Source organism: Apium graveolens, chromosome 4 (assembly GCF_009905375.1).
Source record: "Apium graveolens cultivar Ventura chromosome 4, ASM990537v1, whole genome shotgun sequence".
NCBI lineage: Eukaryota > Viridiplantae > Streptophyta > Magnoliopsida > Apiales > Apiaceae > Apium > Apium graveolens.
The window spans coordinates 315,761,616-315,777,947 of NC_133650.1; positions in this window are offsets into that span (position 1 = coordinate 315,761,616).

Sequence of the window (16,332 nt, forward strand, 5' to 3'; positions counted from 1 at the left end):
TCCAATTCGAAGTGTATCGCATTAACGTAATCTACCGTACTCATGAGATCCTTGTAACACGAACAACTGTCTTACTTGATATCTTTGTCATGTCCACATTTATCGGTGCATACATTTTTCCTCGTTCGCAGATGTCCACCATTCATCGATTTGCAGTCGTATCTATGTTCTTTGTATGGTTCCACGTATCACTCTATTTCATTTCTTTTGAAATCGTCAGAGAACAGACTCTACGCAAGAGGAGAGTTTGTGAATATGATTTTGATTGAAAATTGAATAAGAAATAACAATGCCACAGATAATCGGGAGAACTGGTAAATCAGAAAATTGAAAGAAGAAAAATGAGTGAAGAATGAGACAACCATATTCGTACTTAAGATGGCCAGTCTTTCATACTATATGGCATACAACACATGATTAGGTGGCGTCCCACCCGACTTTTCGTCATTTCGACAAAACGTCATATCACAGCACTGTTGTCTCAATCAGAAATCAAGGATTCGAAAAGAGAAACAATTCAGAAGGAATACAATAAATTTTCTTTCATTTTCGCCTCATATAATTTATCAACAGAAGAAACTCAGTCGTATTCACGAATCAAGATAAACATATACTATCGTATTAGAAGAAAGAATATTAGTGTTGATCACCTTCCATGCTTCACCTATACCTGTCTTCAGGATCGTGCGAGTACAGGTTCACGATTCAAGTCACATCATTGCTTCGAAGTGCTATCTGGAAATGCCTTTACATCAAATGCTTCAATAATTTGATCTTAATCGCGTCCTCCCGAAATTTATAATCACGGCTTCAGATTTCATCTATGTCGCGTAAAATACCCATCGATCACGCAATGCCTCAATTTCATCGATAAAATACGATTCTTCTCTAATCATCTAGAAGATTCTGCCATTTCCTTCAATCATCCTCCGTCCATTCGAATCACGAATCTCGTTAAATTTTAATAATTTCATGAATTGGGGTAAATAATATTTTAATATGTGGATTTAATTATTGATTTTATTAAACAACGTTTACTTTCATTTTTCACAGCAAACCTTAAGCCTTCTCCCTGCTGGTGGGTCTACTTGGTCCTTTGAATTAACAACACTGAGTCTAATTCCATTCTTCTTTTTAGGTCATTTTCTGTTTATAATAACAAGAACATAAGCAGTAATTTGACAACCAATTTGTAAAACTCATATCATGCAAAAATCTTCTGAAAGTTGATTAAGAAAATCTTTTCTGAAATCTCATTTTAAAGTTTTGGAAATCAAATATTTGGTCGTCATTACTATATACATTACTTGCTATATATTTTTTTTTTATGGTTTACCAATGACATGTCTAATTAAAATAATGTCCATATAAGGGTCTCTTCACTTTGGTACCTCTTCTATATTTCCTCGGATTCAGCTCGCACTGATTAGTCGCCGAAACTTCATTCGCCATCGTAAATCATTGTATTCGCAATTCTATCGCAACACTGACGTTTAGTACTATCTTTGACATTCCTGTCATCGTCCTTGACGTTATGCTCATAACCACTCATGCGATTCGATGTTCTGTCTGTAGATAAGGGCACATCTTCTTGCTAGTTGTACCTATACCTAGTAAGGTAAATATTGTTCCGTGCGCAGCTTCCGATAAGTGATAAGAATCTTCTCGTAACAGCGGTGCCTTCGAAACGCGCAATGTTGGTTCTTCATCAGCTTCCATCAACTGGTTACCTTTGGCGTGGAGCTCGTCTTACTACCTAATTCTAAGTTAAATCGTACTGAAACTCACGAAGTTCTCACAAGACTCAATCGCATTTTCCTTAAAACCACATGAAAGTAGGGTAACCTACCCAGTCTCCATCGATCTGTCGATTTCTCATTACTATAGAATCTGAGAACTCAATATACCTATAATGTTGTGATATTCGCCTTACACTTTCTCCGCAATCCTATCTTACCATCTCCTTATTGGATCTGCTAACCCTAATTCGTACTCAACTCAATTTATCCTGAATATGCCTAGGATCTTTCCTATCTTGTACGGCCTATCATTCATATCTTACTCTCATCTATTCTTATTTCAGTGACCAATAACCTGTAGCTCTGATACCAACTGTAACAACCCCAAATCTGGGGTCAAGATTTGGTGTCACTAAACAATCCTTACATAGAATAAAGAAATAAATAAATAACCCCTTGAATCCGGATCGTTTACAGGTTATGGTATGAAACAAGAATCTAATCTTCTACAACTTACAACAACTAATATATAATTGTAAATACCTCTGAACTAATGCTCGAATCATATTCTTCTAACTTCTTCAACCTCTCGCAGCAGAGATTTCTCGATCTTCTGCTGTCTATCTAAGCTATTCATTTGTATCCTTATCTGTTTCTGGCAGAAATAAGAATTAACAAAGCAAGAGTGAGCCAAAAATGCCCAGCAAGTATATAATTTGAGTCTTAAACATTAATTTCAAAGAAAACTTTCAGACAAAATCTCGGAAATATTTTGAAGAGCGAAACACGAAATCATTTAAAGGATATACTTTATCAACTTAAAATCAATTTGATTTGCATTGCTATAACTCACATAGGACATAATGACATTTTTGTCAGAGCTTTTAGAGATCGCGTGTTTTCAAAATAGCTTCTGGTATCATTTCATAATTGAGCAATGGATGCAATAACTATTCATAAAACGACGTTCAAGAAATTCCTAACTATTCAGTATCCATCATTATCGACTAAGTTTCCATAGACTTAGCCTGCTAAACCAGCCTGATAAGGACGGGTTGAATAATTAAGAAGATCTCAATTCATTTAAGATCCTAATTATCACTGAGCAACTAATGCTGCAGCAACAATCTGAACCTCGAATATATTTAGAAACATTGTAATTTCCCGAAACTGAGTGCTAAGAAAGAATAACTTTAAACCATAATCACATTTTATTTCAAAAGGGAATGCCATTAATGGCGATCAACAATAAATTAGACTGGACACTAGAACCAACATATGCACTATAACCTGCTGATCAGTCAGGAGATAGTGCGGATCTATACCCAACTGCATAGACCCAACCAACATATGGGGCACCCAGGCAACTATGGCCTAAAGGGGTCCGGTCCATCTCCGGCCCATAGGATCCAGCTCATCACTGGTCCTCATAATAACCGTCCAGCCCATAGAGTATTTTGATATCAAATCATTTTGATTTCAAAACATCCCAAATTAGGGTTCACAAATAGCCCGAATGAATGAGAATTTGCTCAAGAGAGTAATCGAATTATAGAAACAATAATGGAAAGAACTGGCATAATAAGAGTAATTGCAGCGAAATATAAAACAGTTTAACTATTCTGAACTTAGAATAGGAGCGAATATATATTTACAGTATTTAAGGAGAAAGGTTAGGAATACTTGCAGTATTTAAAAGAAAATTAAGAATACTTGCAGTATTTTAAAAGAAAAATCCAGAATACTTGCCTCAATAAGCTTTAACCGTTATTACTGGTTGACTTTGGTTCTACTTAGATCGTTCGGCTTTATCATGCACCTACTATCCTATTCTCGATACGATCCCAACATTCAGACCCTTTGGTTGGAACTTCGTTGATCTCGACGTCTAATCACTAGATCGTTCCTAGTCCGATGTCACGTCTCGGGTCTTCCGTCTAAAACCTACAGGGTTGAAATACCATAATTCAGATAATCGCTTAAGCTTACATCAAATCACTATTCTATTTTACCCGTACGATTTCATAACCGAATTCATATTTATATGTATTATCGAAATACACATAGCAATTACGGTTCACATCTTCGAAAATCGGTTCGGTATTTAATTTCGGAAAATACGTATGTTTGTCATTTTGAAAAATAGGGTAATCGATTATTCACAAAATATCTTGTCACATTACACAAGTCAGTTTCATAAAGTTCAATTATATCCTTGTTCGACGTCTCCGACAATTACAGATTACGTTTCCGTATTTTCGGAATTAATTTTCCGAAAATCGGACATCGGTTCCTCTATTTATCGGCCTGCCCGTCGAATCATCTCGACGTCAACCACAATCAATAATCACATCCAATCCATAACTACAATTCACAATTTCCAAACACCAGTACGAATTTAATTTATTAGTTATTATTCGTTTTCGCTTTGTAATTAATAACACGAACCAATTTATTTAATTAATAAATGTAGGACTCAGATAAGAATCATCACCGTCCACCGTCGGCTCGCCGAGGCTCATCGCCAACGGCGGTAAAACTTGTCGGTACCCGATAATTTCGGATTTCCATAATAGTTCCATCAATTAAATCTGGATTATTAAAATAAATATACTCTAATAATAATCGAAATTTTATTTGGGTTTATATATATAGATATATATATATATATTATTTTATTTTTTTATAATAATAATAATTCGAATAAATCGAATTATACAATCAATACAAACGCAGCAGAACAAGGCAACAAAATGCAACCACACAACTGTATATACACACACGCGCCGCACGCACATACACCGTCACCGCCATCTCGCCGAAAACCGGCGAAAGGTGGCCAGAATATTCAATCAACACATATATACATACGTATATGTATATGTATCAAACAACCAGGGATCAAAACAAATGAACCGAGAACCGAAAATGGTGGCTGGAAAACTCACACACACACAGACACGATACCCACACGCACGAGGTCCCGATAAGCCAACAACGACACACGCGCCACCACCTTGCCGGAGCGGCGAAGGGCGGCGACCACAACCCTGCACAACAGAGGGGGAAACGTACCAAAAAATAGAGAAGAAGGGGGCGGGGAAAGAGAGAAAGACGAGAGAGTAGAGGGCGAGAGAAAGAGAGAAGAGAGATTGGAGAGAGAGATTGAATTGAGAGAGACACAGGGGAGGGGTGAGAAAAAGAGACGAGGGATACGGTGGGGGGTGAATTGGGGGAGAAAGAAAATTAAATAAAAATAAAAAAAATGAATAAACTATTCCGTGTTTATCTACTTGAACCTGAATCTAGCACCGATATTTATCTGTTTAAATATCGTATAAATATCTTAAATGATTAAAAAAATTATTTAAGATAACTTTTACAGAATTTTAAATTTATTTTTAAAGTGCAACTCGTATCCGCAAATAGGTTACTTAGCCGCTAAGTAATTGCAATAACGATCCGATTTGATATAAGTTTTGGATAATTATCCCAATTGGGCTTTTTATAAAATACTTTATACGGAAATAATGTAATAATATCCCGTCTTTTGAAAATACGGGTTTCGTTGGTTCACCGAAATGACTATCATATCGAAAATATTGCGCTGGGTCGCGCACGGGTCAAACCGTAATCCGGATCGAAAAAGTCAAAACACGGAAAATGTCCGGAATTACCAGATTAGGTTAGGAAGGAGGTTTCAGAAGAGTTTCGGGTTATAAAAACGTAAAAATGATTGAAGTCGGCTGATTCCCGGCTTTATAAAATAATTTTGTAATTATTCAGAAAATAATTAATAATTTCATAAATTATTATAAAATCATCTAACACTCCAAAAATTACCAGAAAAATACCTTAATTATCTATATTTTATTCTGAACATATTAAAATTAACATACTCACATTTTATTACATACAAACATTCAAATATTATTATCAAACACCAGATAATTCACCAAAAATTCATATAATATTCACATAATAATCATATATTGATATAAATAATTATACGATATTTCCCAGATGTTACACTAACAATAGTAAATCAAGAGGGCCTAAATCTTGAAGGAGAAGGAGGATCACTGTAAGACTTATACTAAGGCTTTCCACTTTGTATTTTTCTCAAGTATTTCACATATAAATGTATTCCCAGTTTGGAAAGAGCGTTTATAAATCTGAACCAGAAAATAGAGAAATAAGAATAAAGCATAGTTAATTGTAATAGTAAATTACAAATATCAGTCCTGGGATATTATAAAGACTTGATTCCTCTCTAACCTATAGCTCATAACACATATGTTATACATCCTAATTCTTCCCAAACCACCAATATTTATTATTAACTTCTTTTAAACATGAGAAAATTGAATCAGAGGCAAATAATCTAAAAACTACTCAACAAACATACATATATAGAAAAGAAACAATATAAGCATACATACCAGCAAAAAAAATCCCATCTTTCTGTTTATACAAAGAACCTTAAATGGCCCAAGATAGAATCCAAAGAGTCAATCAATTAGCCATGAGAAATCGAACAGAGAGTAGCCCACTCAAACCTGAACAAGCCCAATCGATACCATATAAGTAAAACATCTCGAAATCCCGAAAATCACATCGGAAAACGAGAGTTGGAAGCAAGTAGAGAAATGGAAAATAACATTTTTAAAAGTTATTTTTAAAAATATAAATTTTTAAGTTTCATTTTCAAAATAAGGTTTGCAATCCTTACAACCTTAAAATCAATTTTGATAAAAAAAACGTTACGTAATATATTGTAGAGGTTGAAAATCATATTTTTAAAAATTAAACTCAAAATGTGTATTTCTTAAAGTAAGTTTAAAAATGACATTGTTTTGAAATATTTTTTAAAAATTACCGTATTTTTGAAAAAATCCCTATGAATTATTCTAAAATAAATAACTAAAAACATTTATCTCTACTATCCTATAATAAATATAACATGTTGTAATTTCATCATAACTGTCATATTTTAAATAAATCCCTCTTACAATAAATATTTATACTATTAACTATATTATTAATTAATATATAATAAATATTTATATTATTAAATATATTATTAACATATATATATATATTAACGAGAACTCCTACGGAATATATAGTTAAATAAAGAAATCATCTTAAATAACAAATTTGTAATTCACATCTTTCAAAATAACGTTTCAAAATAAGTAGTATATTTTGACTTTGAACACGTCACTTAAGTTGTATTGGTGAGTTAATTTTACAATTTTTTCCATAATTTTTTCTAAATCAAAATTTAGTTTAAATTATTTTATTGATAATAAATAATGAAATTATTCGGTCTATTGACCTTAAAATTACGTGATCAAAGTCAAAACATAACATCTATTATGAAACGAATGGAGTATTATTAAACATTTAAAATTTTGTTATGTCAATATTTGATTGTTGGGTGAACGGGCTTTTGATTTTAAAACTTATTTTCTAAGTAAAATGCATTTAGAAATTATAATTTGAACTTTCGGCTTATTCATATTTAATTTAATTTTAATGTGCTTAATTACTATTTTCAATTTAAAGGATTTATAAAAAAATCAAACACGTCAATAAATATAATTATTTATATCATATTCTAACGATACATCGAAAATAAAATTTAGTCATAAATATTTAATTTGAATTATTAAATTAAAATTAAAATTAATTTTTTAAATTTATATTAGAAGTTAACTTGTATGGTACTGGTCATGAGATGTTATTAAGCCTAGGTAAAACCAAATAAAGTTGAAGGAGCTAGTGGACAGTAACATATTATTTGTCAAATCTACAGCATCGGTCAAAGTTTTGCCGTCGCACAAAGTGGAACTAAAAGCGTCGGTTAAGGTGTTGACGTGGCTCAAAGTAGAAACTATGGCGTCAATTTTAAAAGGACCGGCGTTATAAATTGTTTAAGGCGTCGGCACTTCAAAACCCGACGCATTAAAGTATTTTAAGCATTGGTTAAGTGCACAGCCGACGCAATAAATATAGCCTAAGTGACATTAGGCGTCAGTTAAAGCATAGCACGGACGCATAAAACAGTATAGGCCACGCTTTTGTAAAGAACCGACGCTAAAAATGCGACATAAAAATCATTTATGTACTAGTGATTGATGTCAATGTTACCTGTAGTAAGCAAACCGCTTCCTGTCATTTATGTTCATTGTGATAGCCATACAACTATCAACAAGATCAGAAGTGTGAAATAAAATGCTAAAACAAAGAGACACATCCAAGTTAGACTTAAGTCTATAAGGGGTCTTGTGTTTGATAAGATTATTGCTACAGAGTTTATAGGAACTCAGGATAATATAGCCGATCCTTTGACTAAGGGGATTGAGCATGTTGTGGTCCTCAAGTTGAGGTTGGGGATGGGACTGATAACCCATCATGGTTCATCTACAGCGGGAACCCAATACACCTGAGAGGAGATCCCTCAAAGTGCATTCAATGTGGTAATAACAAGTTGTAAGGATGAATCGGAAGTACCTTTACTATATATAGATTGATACTTATGTATCTGAGTCTATCCCTTGGAAACCTCAAAAAGGTACTGAAACTGCTAGTATAGCAAGAATGTTTAAAACCTCTAAATGGGGTCAAGCTGTAAGACGAGATGTTAGCAGTACATCTTTGGAGATGCCCATCTAAGTAAATGTTGTTCTGAGGTCGTAATTAGAGGAAAGGGTTATTCCTCGAAGCATTTGACGAACAGGATCGAGACACGACCATAACGTCTCAAAGCCATAGATCTGACCATAGCCTTTTACTTGTCATCGTCTATGGAGTGTGATTACATTACACAGATAAATATTTAAGGTGAAATATTCCATCTATATTCGGTAGCCATCGAAGTAGAGGACTTAGGAGGGTTCAAACCCGGAAGGGTATCGACTCTGAAAAATAAGTCATGATAAAATTTGATATGTATTTCTGTATGAATTTGTGGGGGATTGTTAGAAAATGGAACTTTAAGGAATAATTAGATTATGATCTTGATGTAATTTCTGAAAACTAATAGTTGGAAGTTATTCCTTACTAAGAGGACTCAAACTTTCATGTTTGGATATAAGACATTTTCTTAGTCGAATCCATAAATAAATGCAGTTGAAATGGCTAGCTTGAAATGGGTTTGTGGTTGATTAAGTTGCAAAAACTTGAGTACCACATTGATATGATAAAAGAGTGTTGGTGGCTTTATATTATATAACATGCAAGTGTAGTGCACAACTACTAAGGCATGTGGGTATGCATGGGTGTAGTGTGGGCTTCGCGCACACACACGCGTGCCACCGCCTCAACTCGACTCGACTCGACTCGGGTCGAAGGGCGATTTGGAAGAATATCTCGGCGTCTCGTGTACGCGAGGCGACCTGGGCGAGGGATTTTGCTATTGTTTTAATTAAATAAATAGTGACTTAATATATATGGGCTTGGGCTTGTCTAACAGTTACAATTGAAATATATTTTAAGTAAAAGATTTATTTTAATTAAAAACAGATCAGTTACATTTTTAGGATAATAATAATATTCATAATCCAGCAGCCTCCTCTCCCATATCTCTCTCTTTCTCTCTGAAAATTCATACATACATAAGTTTTGGGCGACTGAGGTCTGATCGCTGTTGAGCATCACGCTGTTGTGAGCCCGGTGTTTTGTTGTTGTTTTATCCTATGAGGGTTATTGCAGGCTCTGGACACGGTAAGTGAGGGTTATAAATTCTTCAAGAATAGCCTCTTCCTCTTGAGGGATTGGTGACTCAGCAGCGAAAGTTTCATTACGATAAGTTTTCTTTCTCGTCTTCTTTTATTTAACAGTTTTTGATTGTTTTATGTTTCGACCTTCGTGGCATGTTTTCGTTATTCGTAATTTGTATTGTTCTTGTTATTCATTATATAACTGCCTTGTTGTGTTAATTTAGTTGTTGTACTATTGCTTTTCTCAACATTTTATCCTAGAATGCCATATTCTATCCAGAATTGAGTTTTTAGTTGAAATTTTTTTCATTTTTTCACAAAATTATTATTAATCGAGCCTTAGCTGCTTGAATAAATAATGAAGGTTAATGAATATAAATATATTCGATAGAACAACTAAATATAAGAGACCGCGGAATAATTAATAGATCTTATATTAAGTCGTTACAATTGCAAAAGTTACGTGTTCGTACCTTTCCGAAGTCTGCTTATCTAATTTGTGATTAGTGTAAATATAAATTCTAATATAATCTTGAAAAGACGCTCAAGAAATTTCGTTACAAAATTATAAATAATCCGAATAAAACAAAAATACTATAAAATTGATTATAAAATCGATTATAGCATGTTTAAAATCCTCTTTGAATTATAAATTTATAATACAATTTAGTATCCTCCAAAAGCTTATAAATCAAAGAAGATTAATTTATCACGTTCTCTGCTTAAGTGAAAATAAAGTTATGATATTAAAATTTAACATTCACCAATAATTTATGCACAAATGCATGTGATTTATGAGTTATCTCAGTTGCCCATGCTCATGTGATTTTTAAGTCATAAGCAAAGTCAATGTTCACACAGTTAGCAAAAAAAACAAGTGTTTACAGAGGATATATATCAGCCCAGTCATAGAAATTATGTACTAACAAGTGTTAGAGGGTCAGGTTCAGGCCAAACCCATCAAAATCATCTACCCAATATTTATTCAAGTATGTGTAATTATATTCCGTCTAATTAATTACTTTATTATATTATTAAGTACTAGTTGGTAAGCCGTGTAAAATACGGATAAAATTTAAATATTAATATTAAATAATATTTCATAAAATTTAATGACATAATTTGAGATAATAATTGAGTTACTAATTTCATACAAGAATAAATAAATAATAACTATAATACATTAAGATTTATATGGGATTTAAAAAGGGGTGAAACAAAACATTGATGAAACAAAAAAGTAGTAAAAACAAATACCAGATGTAACATTATTTAAATTTTTTAGTTTTTAATATTTTTATATTTTAAATACTGCTATAACTCTTTAATTAAACATGTCATGATCATCTTATTAAAGCTATTTTGGTGTAGATTTAATTTAAGATAATAATTAAGTAATTAATTGTAGTTGTATTAAATAAAGTCAATTAAATTAATTAAGGTAGGATTTTAATTTATAAAAATAATAAAAATATAAAGCATATAAAAGTTAAAGTATGGGTAAAAGAAATACATATACAATTATTGTTAGCTTGAAATAATTAAACAATAAGAGATATTTGGAAGCTCACTCTTTTGTTATTAAAATAAGAGACCTGAGTATATAGGCCTTATAGAAACAACAGATACTTCCACTAATCACAACTCCGAAACTACCCACAACTTCCTATAAATCAGAGACACTACTCTAACTGAAATACAAATAAAAAACCACCTAAAGACTTGGTCAATTCTAAGAAAGACCAGTTATTAAAACACAAACTTTAACACAGTTTAATATAACAATTCTATTTTGATCGCAGAACACTAGCACCTGAACACATTCCAAGTAGCCCACGCAACTTCACACATGTTACCACCTTCAGCAGCTTAGTCTCTATATCAGCAACCTGGTCTTCAGTTCGACAATAAACTAACTCTATTGTTCCATCATTACTAAGATCTCTTAAAAAATAATATTTTATGTCAATATGCTTACTTCTTCCGTGTAGAACTGGATTACTAAAAATCTTGATTGCTGAATTATTGTCGCAGAAGATTGTAGTGGCTTTAACTTGTTTTACCTGCAGCTCTTCAAGAATTCTCCTCAAACAGATTGCTTGACAAGCACAAGCTATTGCAGCAATAAATTCAGCCTCAGTTGTTAATAGGGTGACAATAGGTTGCTTCTTAGACGTCCATGAAACAGCTGTTGTACACAACATAAAAACATAGCCAGAAGTACTTCTTCTTTTATCCTCATCTCCTGCATAATCACTGTCAGTAAACCCAAATAAGCCTTTTTCACCCTTCTGGTAGAACAGCCTGAAATCTCTAGTTCCTTGCAAGTAACGAAGGATCCTTCTGGTAGAACAGCCCGAAATCTCTGTCAGGCCTTGTTGTAGTTAAATACATCAAACTACCAACAATTTGCTTGTAGAGTGTGATGTCCACCTTCGTTCCATTACGGTCTGTGTTAAGCTTTAAGCCAAATTCAGTTGGAGTGCTTGCTGGATTGCAATGCTTCATCCCAAACCTGTCCAAAATATCTTGCACATAATTCTTTTGAGATATAAAAATACCCTTTTCAGATTGTACTACTTCTATGCCTAGAAAGTAATGCAATATACCAAGATCACTCATTTTAAACTCAGCCATTATAGTTTTCTTGAATTCTTCAAAATACCAGCATCATTCCCAGTAAATATAAGATCGTCAATATATAAACACACAATAAGCAATTTTCCATCATTCCTTATTTTAACAAAAAGTGTGTGTTCATATGGACATTTATGAAAGCCTTCCTTTAAAAAATAAGCTTCAATGCGACAATACCAAGCTCGGGGAGCTTGTTTTAGCCCATAAAGAGCCTTTTTTAATCGATAAAATTTATTCTCACTTCCAATCTTAACATAATCAGGAGGTTGTTCTACAAATACCTATTCATCCAAGCTTCCGTGTAAGAAGGTTGACTTGACATCCAATTGAAAAATAGGCCATGAGTTTTGTGCTGCAAATATCATCATCAATTTGATTGTGTCATGCCTAGATATTAATTCCTTTCGAATTCCATGAGTGTCACAAAAAGTTGTAAATTCAGTTGAACAATATTCACCACCACGATCTGTTCGAAGATTCTTTATAACTTTGCCTGATTCTTTTTCAACATAAGCCTTGAAGCTTTTGAATGCATTGAAAGGTTCTAATTTTTCCTATAAAAACTTAATTCACGTTTTCTGAGAATAATTATCAATGAAAGTAATTACGTATCTTTTACCTCCATTAGACATCGGTGTTTTAGGACCGCAAATATCAGAATGCACTAATTCGAGAACCTGGTTTGCACGCCATGACTTTCCTTTCAGAAATTGAGATCGATGTTGTTTACCAATAGCACATTCTTCACAAATTTGAGAAGGAATGCTAATTTCAGGAAGACCTGTCACCATATTCTTAAGTTGTAGAGTTTTTAACCCACCAAATTTCAAATGCCCATAACGAAAATGTCATAACCAAGACGGATCTTTTTATTCAGCCGCTAGACAAGGTTGAACATATTCAATTTTCAACTGAAATAATCTATTTGAACTCATGGGAACAACAGCAATGAATCCTCTATTTGGATAATAAATCTCATAAACACCCTTAGAGATGGTGATGGCATAACCCTTTCCTTGCAACTGTCCAGCACTTAACAAATTACTTTTTAAGTCAGGAACATACATAACATTGGAGATTATTTCCGTAAAACCATTCTTAGTTTTATTATTAATATCTATTTTTCCCATCACCTTTATAGTAGATGAATGACCAAAGCTTACGCTAGAAGTATAGCTTTCATTTAAATAAGAAAAATGAGACTTACTTCCATACATGTGATGAAAGCATCCAAAATTCACAAACCAAACATCTGATTGATCATATTCAGATTCTTTAGTACTGTGAACAGCCATCAATAAGGGTTCCACTTCTTTTGTTTCAGTAAAATTTGAGCGTTCATCCATGTTTTAATCATTAGGCAGCCTTGTATAACAGTCAGAACGATAATGACCAAACTTACGACATCAAAAATACTCTACCTTGAATTTATCAAAGTGTTGACGTCCTTTTCCTTTTTCATAAAGTTGATCATCATTTGTATTAAACGTCTGGGCTACATCTTTATAACCTCGGCCTCCTCTTCCGCTACCACGAATTCTACCCCTTCCTCTTGAATTTGAGACATAGGTTGAAGCTTTCAAAGCTTGTTCTTCGGAATTTGAATTGCGATGCATCTTCTATTCATGGACCAACAAGGATCTTTGTAGTTCATCAAGGGAATAATTATCTATGTCATTTGATTCTTCAATAGAACACATGACATAATTAAAACTTGGTTTGAGGGAGCGCAAGATCTTTTCCACAATACTGATATCTTCCATCTTATCACCATGAAATCGCATTTTATTGCATATCTTCATAGTTCTGGAAAAATAACTTATTACCGATTCTCCATCCTTTATTTGTAAATTCCCATACTCCTTCCTTAAAGCCTGAAGCTGTGCACGCTTCACTCTAGCAGATCCTTGATATTTCTTCTTCATTTAATCCCAAATATCTTTGAAAGTTTCTTTGCTAAGAATTGTTTCCAAAATGGACCGATCAATGGTTTGAAACAAATAGTTTTTAGCTTTCAAATCTTTTAATTTCAGCGCCTCAAACTCCCTTTGTGCATCTTTGGATGTTGATGCCTCCTTGGACACTCCACCGGCAACAGGTGTAGATATACCAATATCTTTAGCTCTAGCTGTAATTGGTGTTACCACACCTGATTCGACGACCTTCCAATACTCTTTTGATCGAAGAAAGTTCTCAATTAACATACTCCAGTGGTCATAGTGACCATCAAAATATGGAATTGACGGTTGTATAAAATTTGAATCTGATGCCATTGACAAAATGAAACCAAAATAGCTACTGCTATTGTAATGGCTCTGATACCACTATTAGCTTGAAATAACTAATAGTAGCAGTGGAATTGACGGTTGTTTTATTTATTTTAATAAGTCAACTTGCTTTATTTATTAGTAGCAGTAGGATTAGTACGTGGAAGTAATGGTCAGTTAGGTTTATTAGTGGAAAAATAGTAGGAAGGGGTTTCTGGTTTAATGTTATTACCTGTCATTTTAAATCTATTTAAACCACTACTTGTAATCTTTTAATTGATGAGAAGTATATACAAGTTTATTTTCTGCGGTTAACACCAAATATACATGTACATACATAAATTTTAGTTTTGTCTCTATACTTAGTATCCGAGCCTATGGTCCTGAATGGTGGATATGCTCTTATTGAATATGAAAACCCATGTATTTATCTTTATTTATGGGAGCGGTCCTTTTGCTGGACGCATAAGTGCATAAGGCACCCATTCTTCCTCTCAATATGGTAATTTGAGTTATCAAAATAAGCTTTGGTGTGCTTCAGGTATCTCAAGTTGTGATGCAGGTTCAGGTGGTTCTCTAGTGGTGGTGCGGCTGTGCACACGAGTCAATCTCCAAGTGGTGCCAAATGGGCAAATAGGAGATATGGTGGACCTGATAAATCTTATGGGAATCAAGCTGCATATATTGTAGTTGAAGATTGGCTTAGGAGTAAGCATAGGAGTAAGTAATTTCTCTGCTGGTGGAGAGCTAAAACCTTGTGGTGGCAAGGTGGCGGATTAATGGGAGATAACTATGATGATGAACCATCTTTGTTATAGACAGAGGTAGCGTGCCAGACGGGCTATGTTGAAGTGCCAAACGAGCAGAAAAATTGAAAGCCAACGGGGCTAGGTTAAAAGCCATACGGGCTGCTAGTATTTATTTAGGAAAATTTAGATTAAGAGGGAGATTGTTGAGATTTCAATCTAAATTATATGTTTAAGTTATTATTTTATTTATTTGAATAAGTCAACATGCTTTATTTATTAGTAGCAGTAGGATTAGTACGTGGATTAGTATGTGGAAGTGGTAGACATTTAGGTTTATTAGTGGAGAAATAGTAGGAAGGGGTTGATGGTTTAATGTTATCACCTATTATTTTAGTTTTATTTAAACCACTACTTGTAATCTTTTAATTGATGAGAAGTATATAAGAGTTAATTTTCTCCAGTTAACACTAAATATACATGTATATACATAAATTCTAGTTTTGTCTCTACAAATATGTGCATATAAATTAAGATTAAAAAATTAAAAAGAAATTGACAACAACAAAACTTATATTGAAACCATGTTACATGTTCTATTATCTTACTCGGCCATGTTTAAGTGATGATGATTATCAGAGGCTTAAAATAATAACACAAGCTTAACTTTGAAATTTAATTCATGTAAAGTTGTAAGTCTTCGATATTTCTCTCATTATCATCGTTTTGTTATGTTTATTTTTCAAAACCTTCCCTAAGTTTGCATGCAGCATGTGCCTATTTTTTAACAAAAACAACATTTTAATAATATATTCTCAAAATACTAATATATCTCTCTCATTTGTTTATGTTAAGGAAATATGATTCACTACAACAAAAATAACTAAATTCCACTAACTAAAAGCCACCGACATTAAATTTCACCAATTTCGGTGGAATTTAAAATCAACTAGAATTTTCGTTGACGAATGAATAAAATCCATCACGTGCGGTGGAACTTAAGTTCGGTCACTTTTAATCAGTGAAATTTATAGTCGGTCGCTTTTAATCGATGGAATTTAATCTTAGTTGTGCTTTTATTTTTATTAAAATCAGTAATAATAGCTAGGCGGGAAATTTCCCTCCAAAAATTACAAATATTTGAAACAACAAAAACATCTGAATTCGGTGACTTTCATGTTAACAATAATTTAATTTACATATATTTACCTTTATA